This window comes from Indicator indicator, chromosome 5 (genome assembly GCF_027791375.1).
Source record: "Indicator indicator isolate 239-I01 chromosome 5, UM_Iind_1.1, whole genome shotgun sequence".
Taxonomy (NCBI): domain Eukaryota; kingdom Metazoa; phylum Chordata; class Aves; order Piciformes; family Indicatoridae; genus Indicator; species Indicator indicator.
The window spans coordinates 16015855-16041377 of NC_072014.1; positions in this window are offsets into that span (position 1 = coordinate 16015855).

Below are 25523 nucleotides of genomic sequence, written 5' to 3' on the forward strand. Positions count from 1 at the left end.
CTGTGTAGGCATTATGGAGAACCTATGCTTTACTATTCTTAAAGGCAGGGACCTTAATATAAAGTAAGGGGAGCAGGGGAGCTGCACAGGTTTTAACTTTGCAGCTTTGAGTGCTAGATCTTTCAGACACAATGTTATGCTGGTATGGGTATGACATCTTGCCTTTCTATTATTACTGCCAGATGCTTCCATGACCAGATCTGGAGCAGCACTTTTTAAGGGGAAGAGTGTATACTTTCATACTGCTTTATTTCTGGGCAATTAAATACAACTTAGTGCAGATATGTCTCACAGAAGGGAGGAAGGTGATGGAGAACTAAATGAGTCGAGAGAGAGGAGATTTAGAGTGCTGCCTGATTACCCCCAAATTCTGGTGGGCAGTCATAATTCCCCTGCATCCTGTCAAGAAGAAATTTTTGCTACATTATTCTGAGTGGTTGTTGATGAACACAATGTCATTTGTACAGATTAGGGCAAAGGATGTTTCAGTGATGGAGAGGAGAAATCATGAGAGTCGGCATGAAACCTTGACTGAACAGGAAATGTTTAGAGATGCTGTGCTGAAAGCTATATGTAAAGCCTGTGTGTAGGCTGGGTTGGCGTACCAAAGGAAATATCCCAGTCATAGACACTCCTTAGACCATGGGCAGAATGGGGATGATAGAGTGATTGAATAGGAGGAAGTGAGGCAGTCCTGGAAGTACAGGAAGAAACCAAGTCTAATTCCAAGAAAAGTTGAAATACATTCATCGAATAGAAGTTCACAATACATTCTGACACTTTCAAAGTAATTTCAGGTATGTATCACAAACTTAGGCAAAATAGATAGAAGCCAATTTCTTACAAAAAAAAAAAAAAAAAAGAAAAGCCAAGGAGAGAGTATTGTTTTTTAAATGTTGGTTTGTTTTAAACAAACTTTTCTTTTCCATTTTTGTACAGATTGTCAAAGTTTGTACTAGTTTGTCAAAGTGATTCGTCCAAACTCACAGTTTGGAGCCACCCAAAATACCTTTTCTTTCTCAAAAGGACCTTTTGTTGAAATTGTTTTAACTTGATTTGACTTCAGCCCACAACTGCAAGTGGAGACTTCCATGAGTTTAATGTTACAGGGGAAGAGAAGTTGGAAAACAGCAGGGTGTATCAGAGGGAAGATAATTTAGTGGGAGGGATAATAAAAATATTGAAAAGTTTTTTTATAGTGGGAAACTGTAAGAAGGAGAGCGTGAGGACACATGAGATAAATATGTGTGAGAGCCCTGGTGAGTAGAACAGATAATATCTTTCTCTATGTCGACAAAGGTACAGGAAGACAGGGTGAGGGAGCTGCCTGTTTAGTTCAGACAGACTTCCCTACTTTCCTCCTCTCCCATGTGATGTGGGTCCCTATTAAGGAAATTTCTCAAGAGGTTTTTAAACTTCCTTGTAGGATAAATTTCCTCTTTTGGGCCTCAAGGTTTCATGACAACACCACTCACCTTTGCTTTCAGAACATTTTACTCTGCCTTTGCTCTTTTCTCTTCCATTTGGATATTCTTTCATTCAAACGCCTGCAATTTGTATTATTTCAATTACTCTGGAGGTTTACACAGTGCGAACAATGAACTGAGATGTGCTTCCAACTTCTGCCCATTATATTCTGACAATGAAGCTCAGAGACAAGACTGTGTGACTGGTGAGCAGTGTGTGAGGCAAGGTTCAAAGAGAAGGAGTTTATATAATAGTTACTCATAGCTCTTCCCGTTGCCTGAGTCTAGCTGTGTCTTTTAATACTGAAATTCAAGCTGCAATTAGAGGCTGAAAGACTTTATTTTAGAAGAGGTGTTTGCTAATGGTAGTAGGGGAAATGTAAATTGGCTGTTTGTTTGCTTGCTTGCTTGCTTGTTTATGTTCCTGAACATAGTCAATTGCTATTCCAAGCATTCACTAAATACACTGAAGATCTCTTTTCACAGAAGACTTATTCAGCTGAAGATTACCCATCATACCAAGGGCTGCCTCCTGGGAACTTCTCGATCTATAGATTATCTATAGGGCTTTTGGATTGTTTCAATGCTTGCTAGGTCCTCAACTCTTGTCCCTTTCCCTGCAAAGCCATAATCATAACAGACCTATAAGCCTGCGAAAATGCTCATTTTAACCGGAGGTTCTGCCCCCTGTTTCAAACCAGAGGAATAATATTTGTTTGCTAAGGGGAAACTGGCAGTGTCCACTACAACTAGCAGTCTCTGGAAAAAAACGCACTGCACACAGACAGAACATCTCCTTCTGGAAATGAGAATTTCTCAGATAGTTGCCCTTGAAAGTAATTTAGTGGTGCCCTACTCCTTACATTCATCAGTGTGTGCAATCTTGTAATATGTTGCAAGCACACCTGGCCAGGAGAGAAGATTGTATTATAAATGTCTAACAAAAGGATCTCCCTTTCCTTTCTCTCCTACTTTTGCACTCACTAAGCTAATTACTTCATTTTTAAAAAGGGAAAAGCTCTTCTCTCTTCATCCTTCACATGCCTCCCATCTCTCTGGCTTGATCTTTGAATGCTATGTGCTTTGACTGTGGAACTACAAGGAAAAAAACCCGCATTCACTTTCCAGTTAGAATTTTAAGGCTTGAATTTTTTCTAACCCAGCTTTCAGCTGTTAGTTGAGGGTCAAGGCACTGAAGACAAAAGCTTTCAAACCTCAGAAGACATGATTCATCAAGACTGGATGAGGTGCTGATGGAAGGGAGGTCTAACCAGTTTCCCTATGGTTAAGGATGATAGCACAGATAAGAACATGTTAATGTATGCAGCCTTTCACCATCTGACACCTCCCTTGGTCAAGACTGCTTTTCTGTCACCTTGAACGATCATTCTCCCAAATATCACTGACTTTGGCAGAGGGTTTTGCTTCTCTAATTATAGGTGAGTTATCAAGGAAAGCAGGGTATGTACAGCTTAATATGGCTATCTTTGTTCATGATATTAAAAATAGCTATTCTGATTTTTTTAGATGTCTGAAGTCTTTTTTATTCCCACGTGCTGATGCCTTAATTACTGGTAAATTCACCTGTCATAGGACAGACTACCACATCCTTACAAAAACATGTGTCTTCAAAATTATATTTTGCAGGAGCAGCAGCAGTCAGCTCAGTGATATCATGTGTGCCAGTGTTGTTCTGGAAAAAACCTTGCTTCTTCTCTACTAACTCACAGCTTGAATGGACAGGGAAGAATTAATAATTTTTATTTAATTAAAATACTACTGAGGTATCAAGCATATTTAACCAGGAGCTTTTCTTTAACTTCAACAAGAGTTTTTATTATTGGTGTTATTTTTGTGAGGACTCAAAGCTCTGCTGAATTTCAGATCTCTCTGGGATCCTAAACAAAGATAGGCATACTGACAGACATTCGGAGTTTATTGCACAGGCACAATAATTATTTGTTGTTGTTTTTCCCCTTAATTACTTGCCAACATTCTACCTGTCATCAACCCAAACTTACAATCAATTCTTCATTTTTTTTTTACTTTTGTCTTGGATCGAAGGGTATGACTGTGCAAAACCTGCAGAACCAGGGAGCTGAAATGACAATCCTTTACTTCTAAAAGCCATAATTACCAGTAGCATCTTTTGATGTATACTCTTTTAATGAGTAAACAACTACTTACCAATGCTAGGAAGATATATTTCCTTAGCTCAATTTTGCATCCAAACATATATCCCTTATTATTCCTTCTTGGCATGCTGCTCATGATGTTGATCTGCTCTTAGTGAACTAGCCAGACCTTCATAAGTAGCATTTTCCCCCTTCACTATATATGCTTCATCAACACAACTAGATATCTCTCTATGTGTGGTATCCTTTGCTGCTGTCTTTCTGCCCTTTTTCCTCAGACCACAAAAATTCCATCTGTCAGAAATTCTAAAATTACTTGTTCTGTGAAGTGAAATCTTCAAAGCCCTTCAAATATCTAGCATATGAAAACTCTTTTCTTTATCCCATTTAGGATCACAGACCAAGAAAAAAAAAAAGGCAAGACAGTTACTTCCTTTCAAAGAAAAAAGTTATTAACTTTCAGGATAAAAACAGATGCAACTCCAGTGCTGGGCTTTTTTTCCAAAGGAATTGTGAGGAAGGTAATTGATGAGGACAGGAACAAGCAAATTGTAGAAGAGCAATAGCTCCCACAAAGATTTGTCATGCTTAAGGAAGGGAGTAAAATAAGCATTCTAACATTGGCCTGTATTAGAGCTACCAGAAATCTTAGTTTGCACCAGTGATTTGCAAATGGTCCCTCTGCTGGCACTGTGTCAAGTAAAACCTTTGCTGCTCAGCAGCTGCATCTGAATTTGGTGACTTTGACCAACACCTAAAAGGCATGATCTCATGATCAGAGAAGTATTTGAAGTGAAGTAGAGCCTTTTGGATTATGTTTAAGTTTCAGGACACTCAATATTCACTTTTATAAGATCAATATATTAATATATTCAATATACTAATGTATTCGATATATTAATATTACTGGTTTTCACTTTGTTAGTTTTATACTCACTGGAACTGGCATATCACGAAAACCCAATCTACTGGTACACTTCCTTATTTTCCAGTATTAGGTAGAGAACAGAAAAAAGGTAGGGAGGCTTGAAGTCAGAGAATTCTTTCCTCAGATATCATTCACTGCTTCGGTAAAGAGCATGAACTGCCATCTGGTCTGTGTGGCCCATTTACACTCAATCACCTGCCGGTTGTTGCTAGAAAAAAAACAGATATGGTTTCTTATGGAGAAGCTGTCCCAAGGGGAGCTGCTGGCTGTTGGCTTGGTTTCCAAGGCAAGCGCCCCAGGCCTTAGGGAGCAGGTTGAACATGCACGTCACTTCACTGAAACCTGCATTGCTCCTGCAGCACACTCGCAGAGCTACTTTCCAGAACACTTGTAAATACGGTATTTTCTGATTTCCAAAAGATCTTGAAAACTCTGGATCATGCTCCAGCCATCCAGAGAGGTTCCTTGGCCTAGGCATTAGCCTAGCTAGGTTGTGACCCCATCTCTTTCTTCCAGTGGGACATAGAGGCATGAAGGATGCTAAAGCTTTGAGTCTGATGACTTCAGTATCCTAAAATGAAAAAGGCTGGTGCAATGTTGTTCATTTTAACTAAAGGTGTTTCCATGGGCCTTATCCCTGCAGCATCTGAATCTGGGCAAAACTTCCACTTTCCTGTCAGGCCTGCAAGGCTGGAAGCAGATAGCTGAGGTTTAAATGTCTGGTGAGTGGATGCAGATGGAGTTTGTTAACCTGAGGCCCACTGAAGCATGCAAAAGGAGGAAGAGGAAAGGAGTGGGCAGCAGGGAAAAGGATTGAGTGCAGTTCAGGAAGCAGTTTGGTGTTGCCCTTGGATCCTGGAATAAATAGCATTTTTGTTGGAGAGTCTGTCCTATCTCTGAGAGACAGAAGGACCTTTTGCTCTGGCCCTTTAGGCCTTTTTAATTTGGGGTAGATTTCTTGTCCATCAGCAGTTGCCTCTGTTCTACTATATTCAACTTGAGACTGGGAAAGCTAGGAGGAAACTGAGATCTAAAAAGGAGTGTCCTTGTTTTGCAAGGTAACTTGGCACCTCCAAGAGTATTGTGAAGAATATGTCCCTCAGCATGTCCTCAGGCTCATTTGGAAGGAGTTATTTTACCCTGCAAACTTTGTGGGGTTTGTGAGGAACTGATATGCATGAGGTTAGTTTAGCAAAGGAAGTTGTGTTGATTTCTCCCTGGATGAGCAGGCATACTTCTAGCTACCTGACAATTTAATTGAGACCCTGTTTGCTTTGTCCCTCAGAGTACAGTGCGAAGCCTTCGACAGGAATACTGTCTTCCTTGCAAGGCTTTCAGAAAGAGCTTGCGCAGTTTGGCTTCCACTTTCTCTGCAGTCTTTTTCTTCTGAAGGGTCTTTCTTTGCATGGTTTCCTGGCCTGAAAGGAGCCCATGCTCTGTTTTGCCAAAGGCAGATTTTTCAGTTGAAAATGCTGCGTTTGTCAGTCATCCTGAACTCATGCCACAGAAATGGCTAATCCAGACCTTGAGTCTTACATGATTTGTATTCTGCCAACTGCTGGTTTTACAACCACCTTGTGTAGTCCTGCTTTCTTGAGACTTTCTTACTGTACCTTGTTACTAGCTGTCTTACCTTGATTTGGATGGTGAAGTCCTGCCTAGTATGTGCGCCTTTCCTAACCTGCAGTATCTATCACTGGGGCTTTCTGGAAGAAAAAGAAATTGTCATACCAACTAGCCATAGATAAGTAGAAATGGTTTCTGCATAAAAAAACAATATTAAGTAGTCCTTAAATGCCACTGGATAGAGGTACTGCTATGTGGTTACTAGAACTTTAGTGGGTGGGGAGGGAGAAAATCAAGAGATACAAGTTCAGTTCCTGTGCCATCAAATCATGATGCCTTTGCAGGCCTTAGCTTGCTTTTATAGAAAACGATACAGTTTACTGTTTGGTTTAGCTTGTGTATTTAGATTACCACTGCTTTGAATCAGGGACTATATGTGTTTATGTATAGGCATATAAGAGCCCTTCCTTTTGGATTCCACTGAGCCTTGTTTCTACAGTCTACCTGTGGGCAGCTTGAAAATGTTTTAGTCCTCGATGGTCACTTCATTAAAGAGGGAAAAAAACCCAATGCTGTGTGATTCCAGTGATAAGTAACACCATAAAAGCAGTGGATTTTCAGTAAAAAATGGAGGCACTTTGCCACAGATTTATAGGCTGAAATGGACTTTGTACAAAACAGCCTGATAGAGGATGAAGCAAGTATACTGTCTCTTTTTCTTACTAGATTAGAAAGTCGACTAAATCCACCTAAATCAGCGTCTGTGATAAGCCATCCTGCCTTTGTCCTGATCCTGAGACTTCATTCATCCTTCTGCTCACAAAAAATATGATTCATCAAAACTGGTCAGCTCCATGGTCTTCACTCTAAGGAGATAGAAAAGAGCAAAAGAAAACTTAAGTGTATATCATAGCCTTCCCCTCGTGCCTCTGTCCTCTATTGGCAATCAGTGGTTTAAGGACACAGTATAGCAGGACCTACAACTGAGGTCCCCCTTCAGGACCCTGATTCTGCACCATTACCATCTGGACGGCTCATTTAATTAACTGGGAAATGTTTGGCATTTTATTACCTAACCCATCTGCTTTGTCCTTTGTATTTTCTTGTCATCTTATGTCTAACGATATTTTCAAATCCAAGCCACCTATTTTCTAGAAAAAGATTTTTTCCAAAACAGAGGCAATTCCAAGAGCATTTTGAAATTGCAAGTGTAGCAGTTTCTGCTCCCATAACTGAAGCTTACTTTTTTCCCCATGGCATTCATTTCCTCTTCAAGGGAGTCACACATATTTCCTTGTTTGTTTTAGTCTCTTTATTGTTTGGGTTTTTGGGTTTTGGGTTTTTGGGTTTTTTTTGGCTTGTAACCACCCTGATCAGTTCTGTATATTTCTAATTATTTTTCAGACAATATCTTTGGGGTTATTTTGATTCTTGTCTCCATCTGCAGATACTTGCTCCTGCATGTGCCCAGCCTCAGCTTGGGGTGTAGAAAATGCAGCTGGCTTCTATCAAGAGAAGCCATCCTTGCCCAGGGAAAATAAGTGCAGCAGTTAAGGCAAAGGTTGTGACTGCTCTTGGAATGTCTTTCAGTGTGGAGTGGCCGATTACTTTGTAGCTTGCTTCTCCCTGTGCCTGCTTATTTCTCTTTTTCCTGGACACTTGTGCTTGTCTAATATTCCAGTGACTGGTCTTTGAACAGCTGCCAGTCACTCCCCTGGGTACTGCTTTGGCTTTCTTGTCCTATCTGAAAAAACAAATGTGTAACAATTAACAGGAAGATCAAAAGCACTCAGTGCTTTTGGAATTCCTGAGCAGAATCTGTCTTGCACTCAGGTTATACCCCAAGGCTGACTGGCTCTTTTTTAATTTTTCTTTTTCCTTATCCTTTTTTCCACTCTCTTAGTTCCACAAAAGATTATGCCTCCATTGCTGTCCCCATCCCCCCTAACAACCCAGTATCAAACTTTATGCAAGCTGATCAACATCTGCAGATCACACTGTTGCCATCTCTGATAAATGGCTCTGCCATGACCCAGTGAACAGGCACTGTGTGCCTACTGGCCTACTTGATGATGATGAAACCATTTCTTCGCTTCATGCCTGTTTCCTAATCAATAAAATGCTACTTATCTGTTCTGGAATCTCATGATAAGGAGAATTGGAAAGATTCTGAATTGGTTGATATTGGTCAAGTGGTTGATTCCAGTTACAGTTTTACATAGTAGTTACTTAGATTAAAAGTTATTTGCTTTCCCACATAATAATTAGGACATTGTGATTCTTTAGAACAAATTAAAAGTATATCCACATTCTAACAGAAAATTGAGTTCTAATAAAATTGTTTGAAGAGGTCTACCTTTCACATTATTTTTTTCCCTGTGGGATTCAGCTATGTTGTGAAAGAACATTCTTTTTTTTATCCCAGCAGAAATGTTACAGCCTTCTACAACAAGTATCACCTATCAACTGTCTTTATCTTGTCATTTTTGTCAAAATTCTTCATGAGAGAAACATACAAATTCTCTCCAGTGTTTTGTTCTCACAATTTATAGTAGACCTGAAATCAGATAGTTTGAAACACCGCCAGTCCTCACTCCTTCAAGCTCAATCTTATCTGGTTTTCTTTACTAGTTTATGGGAAATTTATTCTGTGAACTGCACAATTCTGCACTTCAGTGCTCCTTTTAATTTTCTGGCTAAACGTCATTTATCGCACAAAATATGAGAGTTTATTTAACAAGGATTATGACTGGGGATCTCATTTATGCTGTGACACAATCTACCTAATTAGAGTCGACTGAAGTGGTAATGGGGTAGACATGAATGGGTTCCTACTGTCAGAATACATCAAAGAAGCCTGGAGACCCAGATTTTCCAGAGAAAATGGTATTGTGGCATCAGATCCAACCACCCTCCTAACACAGGTCACTCACAGTACTTCAACAGGCTTATGTCTTCTGATAGAGCTGCAGTTCATCCTAGGAATATTCTTAGACTTTTTTTAACATCTTCAAATGATGGGGAATATATTGTATCCCTTGATGAGACTTGTAAATATAATGTGCTTAGAGGCCATTTTTATTTCAGTTGACTCCAGCTCTGGTGAATTTTTGATTCTCTGGTCTCTTTACTGGAATACTCTTTCCTGCATTACACTGGTGAAACAGAGCAGGCAGGACAGAGTCACAGTTATAGGAAGTATCATTACCTTCAGTAGTTGGGATGGTTCCTGTACAGCAATAAAAATCTTGAGGTGGACAAACAGCAGCAAATATGAGAGTTGCTTTTCTGGTGAACTCAGTTCCCACGTTTTGAGCAAGATGTAGCTGCTTGGGATCAAGGGATCCATTTTTTGAGTATGCAAGAGAGGAAGAGATTGAACTAGGTTGTTACAAGCACAAAGACTAAACTGATTTTTCTCACATCTAGCTATACCTGGGATTGCTCTGTGCTAGGCATACATATGTGAATATCTATATGAACTGCAGAGGGCATATAAAGTCTCTGCATGGGTGAGGAGAGCTGGACAAAGACCTCCTTACTTACATAAAGAAATGACTTGACAGAAGACAGTTGCACTGGGCTGCTGCAGCACTGGTAGAGTCAAAAGATGTTTGCTCAGACTGAGGCCTGGACAAGTATGGAGTCTGGAGACATCCAGGGAGTGTGGATGAGTACATGCAGAGGTTTGGTCTATTCCCACCTTTGTAGACAAGACCTAAATAGACTTGAAGGCTACCTGAAAAAACAGATGGTTGCACTAAGCATGCTTTTCATCTAGGAACACGTCTTAAAGTATTTTCTTCTCCAAACCTTGGTTCGTTCTTTCTTCCATATGGTAGTCTTAGAAAAGCCTCTTGAAAAGTTTTCTTTTGCTGAAGGAGTGGATATGTATATTCTGATGGCACTTTGGTACCTCTGCTTTGTCATGAGACATCTCATGAATGACAGCTGAGAGGAAATGTAACAGCTGTGTGTGAAATGCTGGAAATGTCTGCAGCACTTTCAGACTCCTTTGTTTAAGAGGAAGGACCTAAGTCATCACAAACTTAGGGCAAGAATGTTAGTTGCCATTTTGCTCTCTCACACTGCTATTTGAGCAGTGATTTGTGCTTGGCTGGCTCTTTCAGATATAAAGCCTGCTGAGTTTTTTCCTGGAACATCCCGATACAGTAAACAACTGAAAGAAGAGGCAAAGCTTTTCCCGTGCAGCCAGCTGGAGTGCCTGTGCTTTCTCACTTCTTGCATTCTTACCCTTGACCCCAGTGTGCTATCCAGTTCCCTCTGTGTCAGGTTCTCCTGAAAGCTGTGATTTCCTCTCCTGACAGGCAGCAGGAAGATGAGAAAGCTGTTGGGCAACCTTTGCTCTGGGAGTACTGGAGGGTTATTAACAAAGCAAGCCTGTCAGGGAGGGTTTAGGAAATACTGATAACATCAGGAAGAGGGAGGAAAGTAAACAGTCCAGTAGCTTAGGGTGTATTTGTCATTTAAAAATTGGCCTAGGCTAGCAGCTTTACAAGCTATTCTTTCCCTCGCAGGGACACTGTCAGACACTGGGTGCTGCATATCAGGTCACAACAATTCCATTAGTAGCTGAGGTGGTACTCTATTCTGAACCAGTCCAAAGGTTGGAGAAGTTTTGGCTTAGTTTCCACACCACACAGGAGAATAAGATGATTCATCTTATTCTGTCCTTGGATGTGAGGGTGTGGCAAAAAGGGAAGGGTCTTAATTTCCACTGTCTTGTAGCCTCTGCAAGAAGTCACCTATTTTACGAGAGAATCAAGGCCAGGAATAGAACTTGTGCCATTGGCTTCCACTAAACTGGCTTTGTAAAAGCCAGCTAGGACATCTAACTGAGAACTATGAAATTCCATCCTCTGGGCGGTTTGCAGCTCAGTTTTTGATACAGGCTTTTTCTAATTATCACTGACAGGCAGACCGAGGGTAAGACTATACATCTGAGTTCTTGTTTTCTCTCTTCCCTCCCCTTCTTCATATCATGTGTCAGCTCTAGTTTCCAAATACATTTCCACGTCAAAGCACTAAACTTCATCCATCATGAGCACATTTGTGCGAGTCCTAATAAAATAACCCTGATGCCATGTCTCTCTGGGAAGGTGGAGACTCCAGTCATGATGTAACATGACAATAGAAGCACCACAAAACTGGGTAGCAAGATTATATCTTTTCCATTTGTGCAGTAACTGTTGTTTAGTATGGTTGTCAGGCTGTCAGATAAAGGCACACAGCAATCTATAAGGAATTATTAATGAAGATCCAGATATTCTTCTGCTGGAAATGGATCGCTTCACTCTTCATCTCACTGACTTTTAACATTAAAAAAATTAAAATAGCCCAGAGTTTGTAAGGAAAGACCTTCAATATCTGACAGGTTTTACCTCTCATTTTCCTGTAGTCCATTTCACAGGGAAAGGTTAAATATAGCAACTCTTTTTCTAATGGTTTGAGCTGAGCATTTCAGAGCCATAAATAAGAATACAGGGTGTGCATCTTTGTCTGTTAAGGACATCCTTATCATCCTAACAGAAAGCAAAGACCGAAAAAATCTCTCCAGCCTCTGATAATTTGTACTTATGAGGAAAAGGCAGTTTAAGGGAAAGAAGTGCTGATCGTGCCAGCTTGAATAAACTTGGTATTGCCAAATGCTGTACAACTTTGCTCACTTCTCCGTGGCAGTGCAGCTCAGCCCCTTGTGAAGCAGCCTTGATGATGAAAAGCTGGGCCATGCTGGAACAACCCCTTTTTCTTGCACCAGGAGGTGTAGGGGAATGCCAGGGGCAGGAGAAATGTACGATGGGGGAAGAGTGTTATACAGGCAGCTGACTGCTGATAACTCATTTTACTGCTTTTTAACGTACAAAACTCACTTCTACAGATGACCTTGATAGAGCTTGCCTTCTGGATTTTAAAATACATGACTGAAACTCAGAAATATTATTGTGCGTTAAGGTGGGCTTTTTGCTTCGTCTCTCACACAACATAGAGAGTCTAGGAGCTATTTAGATACCCAGAAGCTCTGGGTTTCAGATGCCAAGGGGGAATGTCTGTGTAGTTGTTTGCAATATCTTCCCACTTTCCATCCGGATGACAGTGAGATGCTCAGCTGATGTGGATGAACTGCCCTTGCCAATGGGCATATGCCAAAGGCACCAGAATCTCTGTGTAATATGATGATACCTTAATAAACAGGCAGTGAAACTCCCTGTATACACATCTGCATGCACACACACACATATGTATATAGTTCAGAGACCGCATTAGACATGAGTGATTCATTTTTTCCCCTTAATTCCTGAAGGATGGAATATAATTTGTGTTCAAATGCACAGTCCTCAGGTGTGTCTCTGCACTATGTAGGGCAAAGCTTTCAGTGCGGCAATGACCAACACTCTGAAATCCCAGGAAAGTGAAAAAAGGTCATACTCTCCCCTCTGCCAGAGAATCCAAATGTGGTTCCCCACAATTTAATGTAACTGATTCTCTCAGATATGCTGGGGCTGCCTTGTACGCTTTGTGCTTTCCAAAACCAAACCAAGTCAGCAGAGTACTATGTAGTGCAAAGAGAAACAAAAACACAAGTTATGTGTAGTCACCACACAAAAATTTGCTAAGTACCCAAAGAAATGAGGAGTTAATGGGTCCCATATGTGGCAGCTAACCTGGGCTTTGTAAGATTTTCGATGAGATTTAGGAAAACAAAAATTTCTATAGCAGCAAGTGAGATCAAAAATCCATTTTCTTGTAAAACTGGACAGCTAATATTCAGGCTTTATTTTCTTCCATAGCTGACTCCCTAAATATAGGCTAACAAACCTGGATAGGATTCCTACTCTGTAAAACAAAACAGATGACAGGCTCTAGTATTCCTGAACCATATGACACTTAAAGCATTGATCAGCTTCTCAGCAAGATGAGTTCTGAATTAGTTCAGAAAACATTTACCTTTTAATGCATCTTGCAGAGATGTAAATTTTTACAGTCTTCCTAGATGTTTTTGTATTCATGTGTTGCAGTTAGATTATGTGCCCTGTTTTTTGCACAGTGTACACATAGCTCATATCAGTTTGATGAACTTGGTGATGCTTTCAACAGACGTTCCAGTGTTGCCATAGCACTGGTATTTAATCCTTACTGGGATGGAAATTAATTGTATTGGACCTGAAGAGGCTGAGTTTGGTTTGTTTTCTCCCTGTTCATTTTAAGTGTATTCTGAACAGTAGGGCTCAGAAATATTACTATTTTCATGTGCTGACATGAATTCTGCAGGAAAGGTCAAACCACTGGAATTCTATTTACCATTGCATAGGAGAAGATCTGTGGGCTAGGTCTGAAAATTAAAAGCAACATGTTTCTTCCAACAATTGTCTGGAGTGCAGATGTACTGGGGGATTTTGTTTGTGTGATTTTAAGGGCTTAGGCTGGTAGAAGTAGCACTTGGGGAATTTTGAGCTAGAACTCCTGACAAAGAATGTCTCCCAAGGAAAACTGGTAACAAAACCACTACAGGCTGAAGCAGTATCTCTGTCTCTTGGTATCCATGCAGTTTCTTCTTTTCAGAATATTGTCTCTTCCTTGGCCATTTCCATGCTTTTAACACAGCCTCAAATGATATTGGGAGGGCTCTTCAGACTTTTCTTGCATCCCCCTTTGGGAAAGAACATCAGTGTAGAAGCCAGCAGTTACCCCTAGGAGTGGCACTGAGAATTGCTGTTCTTTTGTGACCACTTGTGAAGCCTGGTTCAATATTTTGAGGGGAACTTTAGCCTGTATTGAGGTTGACAGTTTTAAAAGTATCTATAGACAACTTGCCATGTATCACATTCTAAGTTTCTTCTCACTGAGATTCTGGGCAGGTTCACTCATTTCTGTCTGTAGACTTCTACATGATCTTCAGGTGGAAAGTGTTCAAGAAATACAAAGTGTTACTGCTGAAATAAAACTTGTGAGAAAGATGAAGAACACAGCAAAGTGTAAGGGTGAACTGTAGGTGTTTATGTGGGAAATATTATTTTGTTGAGTCACTCAATATTACAGTCTGAGCTGACCTTGGAGATTTATCTGTTCCTTTATGGCTTTCCCAGAAATAAGTAATAAAGATCTGGGCAATTATGAGCAGCCTACAGCTCTGTCAGGGGAGAGACAAACTCCTCTGAGAGAGAGAGAGATGTTCTGGGGGGTAAGATGATTGGCAATCTAGGGAATCCTGTGAGACAGTCCTCCATAAAAATCACAAGGACAGCCAGGAAGACCAAAAATTTAGTCAACTGGAGAAAGATACAGGCATAGGTTTTCCATATTTTGCTTCCATCATTTGGTTAAGGGGCGCACCAAAGGACATGTTTGTCATGCCTCCTGAAAAAGCCATGTTCACTTCTGTGACCATGGGAAAGATACCTCAGAAGTTGAGGCCAAAGGAACAATAGTGCATTTGGGGTGAGAGAAAAGCTGAATCTCATAATTAAGGGACTGCAGAATCAGCAGTCTATTCACACCTTTCGAACAGCCCTGCTACTGTGGGAGGAGCAGTTTCTTCTGTGGCAGGCAGAGGACCAGGTCACCAAAGTGGCACAGAGTGCTCTGTGCTGTAGCTGACTGGAAAGACCATGAAGTGAAACACTGAAGTGTAAATCTAGGCAGAGAGCAGGCCCAAAGCTGGACACCATGGATGGCAGTCCTGCATGAGCAACCAGATGCAGCATCCCACTAGGGTGTGCAGGCAAGAGTTCATGATACTGACAGTGCTGGTGCTGTGACTAGCCACCACAGAGCAAAGCAAGCTCCTCCTGGTGGACATGCTTTCTTGGGTTCCCCAGTTTTGAGTAGGCTTTGGTATTCCACAAAAAACTCTTTGTGAGAAATAGGTGATTTCTTCTAATGTGCTGAAGCACTTCCTTTCTTATAGTTCCTCAGGCACATAGAACCTGTCTGAATATTTTCCTCTCTCTCTGTGAATTGACAGATGAGTTTCCCTTCTCTAACAAAACCCTTGTCCAGTTTACCTTTGGCCAGCTATTGCAACTAATCCAAGTCTCTGCTAACTTATCTATTTCTTATTTGTTCAGAGACCCCAGCAGGGTCTCTACAAAGAGGGAAGAAAAGTGATGAGAAGTTGTTCTTCAATTTGGTTTTTGGATTTGTTTAGTTTTTTGTTTGATTGTTTCAGCCTTGGGTTTGTTGGTTTGGGTTTTTTTTTTTCAGCTTTCCCATACATCTTTGTCCAAGTCTGTATTTGAACAGGACAGACCACCAGGGCAGAATAACTCCCATTGTTAGCCTTCTGTCACTATCCCATGCCACATAGGTCCAACTCGGAAACAAAGAAGCAGCAAGGAAAACAGATGCTGAAAATAAAAATTGCAGGCTGACAAGGATACAGGAAGATCACTGCTCAAAAAATGCTTCCTGGATGATCACAGCCAGTGGACTGAAAAACCTACATACCATAAGTGGAAGAAGATGACACTCAGTCTTCAGTATTTCTCTTTTCAGTTTTTATCACATCTGGTCCTGCCAAATCCTATTACCTCTCCATTTTCAGTGCTTCTGAAAACCTTCTTTTCCTTCTGAACCTGACCACAAAATCTTCAAGAGTTGATGGGGGCACAATAGGCACAGTGTCTTTCAGCATTTGTTGTTACATCTTGGTTTATTGTGGTGGATCAGCATCTTTCTTTGCACTTCCTTCAGAGCTAAAATACTATCCTACTGTTTCTGATTGTGCCAAGTTCAAGGGGAAAACGGAGCTGGAAGGGAACTCAGTTCTGCAGGATGGTGTAGAAATGGCTGTCTTTGGGTGTGGAAGAAGAATTGCTATTTCAGAAGCCTCTGTATTGCCTTTAGAGGTCTGGAGAGGAGGGAGGAAAGCAGGCTAAATTCAACATGGCCAGAAGCTGTGCTGTCTCACTGGATGTATTGTTAGTGCTTGTATGTAACTGAGAACCAGTTTGTGGTGGAGACAGATATGAAAAATGCTGGAGGAGAACAGGCTCTGTGCATCTCTGTGGAGTGGCGCATGCTCTCATGTGGGTGGACTGACAGTGAAATGCCATATTAATACCAAACAAGCTCCAGATGCAGAGCAGCCCAAGGCAGATAGGGGAGAAAGCTGAAATGCAGGACTTGTGAAGAGTCAGTATGATCCACTGAGATAATGCAGAAACTCTATCTGACATCTGAAATGATGTAAGCAGGAAAAGATAAGGCTCTCCCTAGAAGGAGACACAATAATTGCTTTTTAGCATAACAGATCAGAGATTAGGCACTCCCATCTGTAATCTACCATGCTGGGAACAGTAGCTTCCTGTGCTGATGCTAAATATTTAAATAGAAGACTGCAACTGTCCACAACATCCTCCTCCATTTAAGTCTAGAGAGAAAGGATTACATTTCCATCCAGTTTAGGTTAATTTTGAACTTGGAAACTCTGCTATTTCTTTTTTGAATCATTTCCTTATAGATGAATGAAGGAGTCTTTGTAAATCAAGCCAGAAGGAGCAGCAGAGGCTTTGCCATCTGGGGACATACAGCAGGACTCTATTTAGGAGAGCTTGCTGTTGACCTCCTGGGAGAGCTTGTAGTGATGTCTGCAGCATCTAGCGTAGACAAGGAAAAGAGAACCGGGATAGTGACTAACAGGTCTCTTCTCACATATCTTTGATCCAATTTTGTTTTCCCTCAAAAGTGCTATTACTGAGCAGGGTGCTATGTAACATTCAGCTTGCAATACAAAGCAAGAAAGCCAGGGAACTTTAAATGAGAACTAGTTCGGCTGCTTTGGTTTTTCCTTCTCCTGAGGAAGCAAGTTACCCTTTCGGTCTGTTTTTACATCTGATTCACGAGTGCGTTGCACAGCCCCTATGCCCAGAGACATGTTACATCCCCACCTCCTTTAGCACACCAGCATATGTACAGCATAAATGTATAAGCAAAGAATTGAGTTCTTTTCTCTCTGTGACATGGATTTGTTTCCCCTCCCTACTGTTCCCCACAAGCCTCCCAACCTTTTTGCCCCCCTCTTTGGCAGACCCATTACACTTGCACTCTGGAAAAACAGTAGTAGCTAACATTTGTGCCTTTGGCAATAAAACCACGGGCCTCACAAACCCCAAATGGCAAAAAGACATTTCCATTCCAATCCCAGTTTTAAATTAAACTGTAATGAAAAATCAGCAGTGACAGCTGGGACCAGAGACAGTGATTGTCTAAAGGATCAAAAACGGGAAGGAGGAGAAGAGAAGGAGAGCCTGCAAGGAAAGCTCGGTCTGGGAATAAAGCAGCTGGTAAACCTACAAGTAAAAAGAAATTAGAAAAACAAATCTAGCAAAGAGGGAAGCACAGACGTCTGCCCTTCCACACTGTGCCATGAAGGAAGGCCACAGCAGCATGTCCCAGGCAGAGCTGTGCAGTCTTGTGCTGACATCTGGAGGAGATGTGTGGCGTCTCAGGACCAATCTCATCACTCCTGCCCTGCCCCGGCCAAGTGGCACCCACCTGACCCTCCCAGCCACAGAAAGACTTCACAGGTTTCTTCTTGAGTGGTGGCACACATGGCACTTTACCTGCCTCTTCGGACATATACAGGCAGCCAAGAAGCACAGAACTGATGCTGCTCCAGCAGTTCTGGTAGATTTTTCAATGAGAAATGGAAATCCAACCATCAAAATTAAGCTTTGCTTTTCATGTGTTGGGTCTTCAAGAGGTCAGATTTTTCTTTGACAAGCAAACATTTTATTTTGTCCCAGTGGGGGACTAAAACAAGGAAGACAAACCAGCCCTGAGACGGATGTGAGTCTGCAGTGTAAGATTTTGGGTTTTTCTTAATAGTGTATAGAACAATTCAGCCAAAGACCTGACTTACATCTTCCTGTCATACCTTAAAGAGACAATCACAAGAATGTAGTGCTACTTTTCATCCTTGTGGACAAAATTCTAGCATCCATGAACTAAAAATTAATTTGTATTCTTTCAGGGTTTTTTCAGCTGCTATTATTTTTTTGTATTCATTACCCTTGCATGAAACTGAGGGATAAATAAAGGAGAAACCTTTTGCTCTAAAGAATTTGCAGTGAGAAAAAGGGAGAGAAGTAGAAGGAATGCAGGGATGCACCAAAGGGAATGTAGCACATGAATAACATTTCTAAGGAAAGAAATGTTCTTATTCTCTCCCAGTCTCTGGGGAGTCAATTCAGTGCCTCATGCACAGAACTACAGAGCTTTTCAGAGTCTTTGCCTCCCCTGGGCTCTACTGTAGATCTGAGAGGGTGAGATTGAAGGGTTTGTGGAACACAGTACAGGTGTGTGCCTAATTCATTCAGACTGACACAAGCGTGCCTGTAAGTTAGGTGAGAGTGCACTGCAAATAACCATGCAGGGTCACACAGCTCACCTGCCTAGACAGTTTTGCAGCCAGCACACACAAGCACAGGAGCAACACCTCCACATCTAGTCTGCCAGGCCTAAATAAAATCTTGATGTGAGTTGCAAATTTTAATCACATTACTTGCAGACCATGGAAAGAAGTACTAATTTAAACCAAATTTGTAGTTTTGTTGATTTTAATTTTTAACAGTACTCAAAACATAAATCAGTTGCTAACCAGGTATTCTTTTTAGATTGTCCATAAATTGTCCATTGATAAACCTGCTACCTGAAATTAAGATCCAGATCCAAACTCCTCAAAATTAATTAGTCACTTAAGTCCTTTGGAAGTCACAGAGTAATAAGCACTTGAATATTTTGGGGCTAAATTTTCAGACTGTTGAACACTACAAGGTTTTTCACTGAAGCCATAAGAAAAACTCTTACATATTTAAAAATTATGCCAGTTATATTTGTATCTAAATAAGAATTAGAGCCCACATTTAATTCAGAGGAACTGTCTTAGCCTGTCTCTGTGCCTCAGTTATACTAGATGATGGTAACTTCTGCCTGTGCTACCTGTAGAACGTTTCAATGTATGAGACAAAATAAAGTGTATTGCTCTATATTTTTGTGATTGTTTGCAAAAGATTGCTCAGGTTATTTTGGTATAGGATAAGGAGATTAGATAATCAGCTTCCACTGAACTGTTTGTGCTTCATTCCTTGGCACTCTTTTAGAGGAAGAAGAGAGAATTACAGAGTCTCTCACCCTTGTATTCTCTGATCTCCATTACAAGACACACAGAAGAAAACGTCTGTTCTTTTAGTCAGCACCTCCTTTGTTGGCCTTGTGTGAATACAAGGAGTGTAGTGTGGCTGAGGGAAGTCCTCCTAAACAGCATCTTGGCCACCACACATCCTTTTACTTGGCTGAAATGCTTATAATGCAGATGCTTCATTGAACTCTGGGTGAACCTGTGGTGGCACAGATCACTTCTACGTGCACACAAGAGTTCAGATGTTTGTGAACACTTAATTTAAACGATCTCAGTGCCCTGAGCATTTCAACACAGTGGACAGGCTTTCCTCAAAACCTGCATTTTTCAAAATCTGCATTCCTCACGATATTTTCAGTCATACCCTAAATCTCAAAGTCTCATGTCTGCTTACATTTTTACTCAAAACGATTGTGTTGGCCTTAATGTTACTGTTGCTGTGCTTACCAGGGGAAAGATAGAGACCTTCAATCAAGACCACAGCTATATTTCACAGCTGGGATTTTTTCCACTGTTTGCTTTTTATACAAGCCATGTTGGGATATTTGCATGATAAAGTGTTTTTCAAGGTGCTCTTGGATGGTACGGGGCTCTTTCTGTTCGTACAGTGGCTTGAGCATTTCACAACTGTGCACTGGCCAGAGGACAAAATTCTGCAGTTTGTTCTGTGCCAGCAGTTTCCACTGACTCCCAGATAATGCAGAAGTCCTGTCTATGGCTGTGTGCTTCTGGGAACGGAGATTAAAACTTCTTCAATGACTTGCTAACTCTGTTCAAAGCTGAATGCAAGACAGTCTCAAAAATCAAAATAAATTCCTGTGAAGACTTGAGATAGATACAATTTGTATTGTTGCTACTTTGGTGAATTTTCACTTTTCAAACACAACAGCTTGGTTATTGAGACCAACTCTGAGGGACCACAAGTGGTTCCTTATAATTACTTGCTGTTATGGAACCTCTGGAAAAAAAGAAATAAGAAAAAAAAGGAAAAGAAAAAGCAGAATGATATTTGTCTGTGAGAGGTTTCAGAGGGTTTACAGACCCTGAACCATATCAAGGTGTTTCTGACTCGACTTCCTGAGTTATTTAAATTATAGAGGGTCACATCTGAGAGTGTTTCTTCAAAGATCTAGTAGGCAAAAGTTTTCATGTTTTGGAAACAATTTGGTTTGCATGCAAACATTTCTGTATCTTTTGATCTATACGTAGGGCACGGAAAACAGCAACCATAAACTGCAAGGACATGAAATAGGAATAAGCTCTGATCTGTTTGTAGTTCTATCAAAGCCAGTGGTAAACGTCCCATCAGTTTCCCAGAGACCAGGTTCAAGCCTCCATGAGCACAGCAGATCATGCTCATGCAGTGAGGTGGGTAAGCAACATAACCCAGAAAGTAAAGTCTGGATCTGTGTTGCATAGAAGGTCACCACCAGAAATAAGCTTGGGACCCTTGAGTGCTGCCTTCTGCTACATGCCCAAACCAGAAGCCACTTCTCTTAAAATATTCCTCCATGAATCATAGATTCATAGAGAATTATAGATTTATAACACATACATTGAAGAATGGGCAATTTATCTGGTCCTTGTGTGGATCAGCACATCCCTTACATATAATGGAAAAAGCCATCTAATCTTCAAACCTGGCACTGCAAGGTTTTGGTAGTACGGCTAGAAAGGAAAGCCTGTGCCTGAAGCTCACAGGCTACTACTGGCCTATCATTTGGGGTAGCTGAAAGCAGCCCTAAACTCAAACTTTCTGTTGTCACTAGTGACACAGTCAGGTCTTTCAGAAAATCAGAGAATCACAAAATGGTTGAGATTGAAAGGGACCTCTGGGGGTCATGTGGTCCAAAGCCTTTGTTCGTAGAGCTAGTTGCCCTCAGCCAGGATGTGTCCAGACAGCTTCTGAGTGTCTCCAAAGATGGACACTCCACAAACTTCCTAAGCACCTTGTGCCAGTGTTCAGTTGCCCTCACAAAAAAAAAAAAAAAAAAAAGTAAGTTTATTCTGATGTTCAGATAGTACCTCCTGTGTTTCAGTTTGTGCCAATCATCTCTCATCCTGTCACTAGTACTACTGAAAAGAGCCTTGCTCCTTTGCACCCTCCCGTCAGGTACTTACCTACATTGATAAGATCGTAGAATCATAAAATCTTAGAATGGTAGTGATTGGAAAGATCACCTAGAGATCATCTGGTCCAAACCTGCTGCTAACACAGGTATGCCTAAGAACAGGTTTAACAGGAACACTTCCAGGCAGGTTTTGAAAGTTTCCAGAGATGCAGATTCCACAACATCTCTGGGCAGCCTGTTTCATTCGTCACCCTCAAAATAAAGTTTCTCCTTAAGTTTAAGTGAAATCTTTGTACCCATCATCTCTTGTCCTATCATTGACCACCACTGAAAAGAGCCCAGCCCCACCCTCATGACCTCCACGCTTTAGATATTTTACCCTCTCAAACTTCCCTTTTCCAGGTTAAAGAGCCACAGAGACCCAGGTCTCTCAGCTAGTCCTTGTAAGAGAGATGCTTCAGCCCTCTAGTCATCCTTGTGGCCTACTGTTGAAGTTTCTCCTGTAGTTCCCTGTCCTTCTTGAATTGGGAGCCCAGAACTGGTCACAGCACTCCAGGTGCCGCCTCAGCAGAGCAGAGTGGAGGGTAGGAGAACCTCCCTTGATCTGTTGGCCACACTCTTCATAAAGCACCCCAGAATACCCTTGACTTTCTTGGCCACATTGTTGGCTCATGGCAAACAATTTGAGACAATTTCCTCCCATTCTATCACTTGATACTTGGGAAAAGAGGGCAAACCCCACCTCAATAAAACATTGTTGTAGACAGCAATAAGATCCCTCCTCAGCCTCCTCCAGATTAAACAATCGCAGTTCCCTCAGCCACTCCTCATAAGAGTTGTTCTCCAGACCTTTCATCAGCTTCATTGTCCTTCTCTGGACATGCTCCAGCACCTCAATGTCCTTTTTGTAGTGAAGGGCACAAAACTGAACACAGTATTTAAGGTGCAGCCTCACCAGTGCTGCGTACAGGGGCATGATCACTTCCCTCCTCCTGCTGGCCACACTATTCCTGATATAGGCAAAAATGCCCTCCAGTATGAGCTGTTCCATCACCTTTCCAGAGATGGAGGTGAAGCTGACTTGTCTACAGTTTCCTGGGTCTTTCTTTTTGCCCTTTTTGAAGATTGGAGTGACACTGGCTTTCCTCCAATACTCAAGCACCTCTCCATGACCTTTAAAAAATGATGGACAGTGTCTTGGCAATAACCTTAGTCAGATTCTTCAGCATTCATGGGTACATCCCATTCTCCCTTGAACCTTCTCTTTGCCAGGCTGAGCAGCCCCAACTCTTTTAGCCTTCCCTCACAGTAGAGGTGCTCTAGTTCCTTTATCAACTTTTTGTCCATTTGTTGGATGCTCTCCAGTATGTTCATATCTCTCTTGGACCAGGGAGCGCAGAATTGGACACACTACTCCAGGTGTGGCCTCACCACTTCTGAGTAGAAGGGAAAGATCACTTTTCTCAACCTGCTGGCAATACTTAATACCTTTAGCCTTCTTTGCTCCAAGGGCACACCGCTGGCTCATGGTCTACTTGGTGTCCACCTGGATCTTCAGGCCCTTCTTTGCAGAGTTGCTTTCCATCTGGGCAGAGCCCAGGATAAATACTGACTCTCTCCACAGGAAGACTGCTTTGTCAAATCATTGATCTTCAAAAGCCAAAACCCACATTCTCCCTCACCCCAAGTGTGTTGGGACTGGAGTTTTTAGCAGAAAACTACCAGAAGAATTCAGCGGAAATTTTTCTGAAGACAGTTGTCTCTTCATCAGGAAGGAAAATCAGATGCTATTTTAGGATCTCAGAAATTAGCTCATGTTCTTGCAAATCCAGCAGATAACAGCTTGCTCAGTGCCATTCACACAGCTGTAGGGGAGAATATTAAAAAAAAAACCAACACCCAAAACAAAACAAAACAAAATAAAACAACAAAAAAAAATCCCAACCCACAACTTTCAAATGCTATTTATTAAACTTGCTAGAAAATTTGTCAGAGGGAAAAAAACTCTCTTCAGCAACTCCATTCTCCCAGATCATGTGAGGTGCCATGGAAGCAGAAAAAATGTCTGCAGCTTTACTGGAGGAAGTGAAGTGTTAGAGTAATAAAGCAGGAGTTAGGACTCCTGACACCTTTTGTCACTGCCTCAAACTATTTCTGAGCAGCTCTTACTTGGTCAGGTCGATTGACATTCATTTAATTAATGAAGATGACTGGAATTCTCATTTGACAGTGATGCATGATAACAACAGCTGTCTGTCTTGCATATAACAAGTGATTACGGAGAGTTATACTGTTTTGAGATATTTGGAGTGAAAAAGGATTTTGTAATTACAAAGAGCTCATGTTTTACCTAGCATACACTAGCAAGCTCTTCCTTATTCTTCAAGAAAATTCAACTCCATTTATGAAGCTGCTATAAGTGAACAATAAAAATGTTCACAATTTTCTCATTCAACTTTGCAGGAACTCAAAATATAGGTCTCAGCCTTTAAGACTCTTGATTTCCTATTTCACAAGTCATTTCAACTTCATATGAAACACTAAGTCACTGGTAGAGGGTTGTTTTTTTTTTCTTTTCAAGCTGTATTTAAAATTCATCTATTTCATTGCCATTAGACTGACGGTCATCATTTATCCATTTTCTTTATCTGAGAGAAAGGGGGGGGGGGAATAATTCAACAGAAATGGTAATCTGATTGAGAAAGGCAAAGTCTGTTTGATATTAATACAGAGAATGATTAATCAAAAAAAAAGTAGCCCTTCAGTAACAAGCAAAGGAGAAGGTCATTAGCTGGGTAGCAGGGACCAGGCAGCACTTAAGGATATGCACTGGGGTCAAGAGTGAATAAGGGAACTGCAGGAGTTTTCAGTCCTTTAGAACATGGTAATGGCCTTACTGGGTTAGATCAAAGATCCCTCTAGCTCTGCAGGCTGTTTCTGACACTGTCCACTAGCAGATGTTCAGGGAAGTATAGAAAAAGGAAGAGAGCAAAGTACTCCTTCCCTGCTGTACACCTTTTCAGGAGTTAATAGGTTAAGGGCCTCATAAGTGTATAAATCATTGTGCTTAAAGACCACTGTGGATGTATCTGCTAAGAAAGTGCCCAATCATATTTCAAACCATCTCTACTTTTGGCCTCCACCAATAATGAGTGGCAATGAATTTCATGACAAATATCAAAGGTAGGAAGGGATCAGTGCTTCTTTGGTTCATTTCTTCAGTACCTGTTGAGGACTGAAAGTGCAAAGCTGCTACTACAAGCTTAGACAGCCTGGATGTTCCAGCAATCGATGAATGTACAGGTCTTGTTTTCACTCTGTTCTGGTGTTTCCAAGTCAGTCTCTCAAGGGCATTGCCAGGAGGATGAATGCAGGAGATGGACACTCAAGAACAAGACTAGTGTCCAGAGAAGAAGATAAGTACAGAAGGTGATGGGAAATGTAAGGACTAGGTGATATAAAGAGTGTGGACCAGGAAGCTGAAAAGATCTTTGGATGACCTGCTGGCTTTATCCTTGGCACAGGCAGTCCTGAAAAAAGTCTTGGGTTTAGTGCAGAACAGAGGAATATTGTGCGGATGTGAGCTGCAAGCCAGCTCTCCAGGGCTCTGCAGGACCAGTAGGTACCAGCCCAGCCAGTCTAGGGTGGGTCTTCCTCTCTGCAGTGGCTTTCATCACTTGAGTGGTGTGGATCAGAGAGAAGGCTAGCTTCTTGTTCTGCTGAGTACTTCTGGACATGGGAATGAGTCCTTTCTCCAAAGACAGACAAGGGTCTTCTGTCTGGACTTAGATCTGCAGCAGGGTTACGCCCAAGCAGTGAAATCCTGCACAGAGGCAGAAATTAACCCTCTTGGATCCAGCCACAGGAATGGGCTTGCTTGTGCTTCAGAGATAAGTTGCAGATAAATGTACCTTCACAGATCAGGGTTCATGTCTCAGCCATGTTGGCACTTGCAAGGCGAGAGCTGAACACATCCAAGTCTCCTAGAAGTTTCCCTCCCTTTTCACTGCATATATGTAATACAGAGCAGATTTCATCTGTAATAAATAATTCTTAAAAGTCAAAACAACAAACGCATTTGTTCCATCTATTTTTAGATTTGCCACTTGTTTAAATCTTGGGTGCATGACTGCTTAGATCTGTGATTAAGGCAGGCAGCAAGCACTTCATCATGCTTTGATAGGGCTGGCTTTTGTC